Source organism: Tamandua tetradactyla, chromosome 3 (genome assembly GCF_023851605.1).
Source record: "Tamandua tetradactyla isolate mTamTet1 chromosome 3, mTamTet1.pri, whole genome shotgun sequence".
NCBI classification, from domain to species: Eukaryota; Metazoa; Chordata; class Mammalia; order Pilosa; family Myrmecophagidae; genus Tamandua; species Tamandua tetradactyla.
The window spans coordinates 166,692,410-166,693,365 of NC_135329.1; the positions used below are offsets into that span (position 1 = coordinate 166,692,410).

General features: G+C 29.9%; 1 non-coding gene across 1 annotated transcript; it reads left to right on the top strand.

The window, feature by feature from the left end:
• The first annotated feature begins 466 nt into the window (after positions 1–466).
• On the top strand, positions 467–627 carry LOC143678528 (U1 spliceosomal RNA). The gene has a single exon (XR_013173322.1). It is a non-coding gene; the product is annotated as a U1 spliceosomal RNA (small nuclear RNA).
• The last annotated feature ends 329 nt before the right edge of the window (positions 628–956 follow it).

Here is a 956-nt window from a genome sequence, read left to right on the forward strand (position 1 = left end):
ACAACGTTTAAGGAAGAAAAATTCTTTGCACATAGCAATATCAGACAAATAGCAAAAAAAATCAAAGACAGAAAAACCTGTAAAATATTGTTAACCACCTTGACCTAATTTATATTTATGATTAATATTTCAAACAACTGCATGATGCATGCTAATTTTAAACCACTGATATATTAACCAAGATAGAAAATATCTCAGGCTGTAAATTGTGTCTCAATAAATTTAAAATGACTGAAATCATATTGGGTGTGTTCTCTGGATAACAAGAAATTAAATTAGAAATTAATTTGCAATGCAGTATCTTGCAAAATCCCAAATACTTGAAAATTAAGCAACATACTTCTAAATAATCCATGGGTTAAAACACAATAAATAAGATAAATTAATAAATATCTTCAACTAAATAACACAAGATGTCATAATCAATAGGACTCATTGAAAGCAGTTCTAAAAAGGAACTATATATATAGTTACCTGGCAGGGGAGATGCCATGATCAGTAAAGCGGTTTCCCCAGGGCAAGACTTATCCATTGCATTCCAGATGTGCTGACTCCTGCAATTTCCCCAAATGTAGGAAACTCGACTCATAGTCTGTGGTAGTGGGGGACTTTGTTCGTGCTCTTCAAAAAAAAAAAAAAAAAAAGAGAAGAGAAAAAAAGGAACTATTTAACTTGTAGTGTTTATATTATCAAAGGAAGCATATCTAAAATCATTACTTAAGAGCTCACCACCATAGTAAGGTAGAAAAGGACAGCAAGAAAAACCCAACAAAAATAAAAAGGATAAAATAATAAAGAAAAGAATAATTAAAAATATTAAAGAATAAAGACAAGTGTATCAGTCAATGAATCAGAAAACAGACAAGTAATTTAAATGGACAAAGCCAAAAGCTGGTTCTTTGAAAAAGGTGACAAAATTAAATAAAAACCTAATAGACTGATAAAGAAAAAAAGAG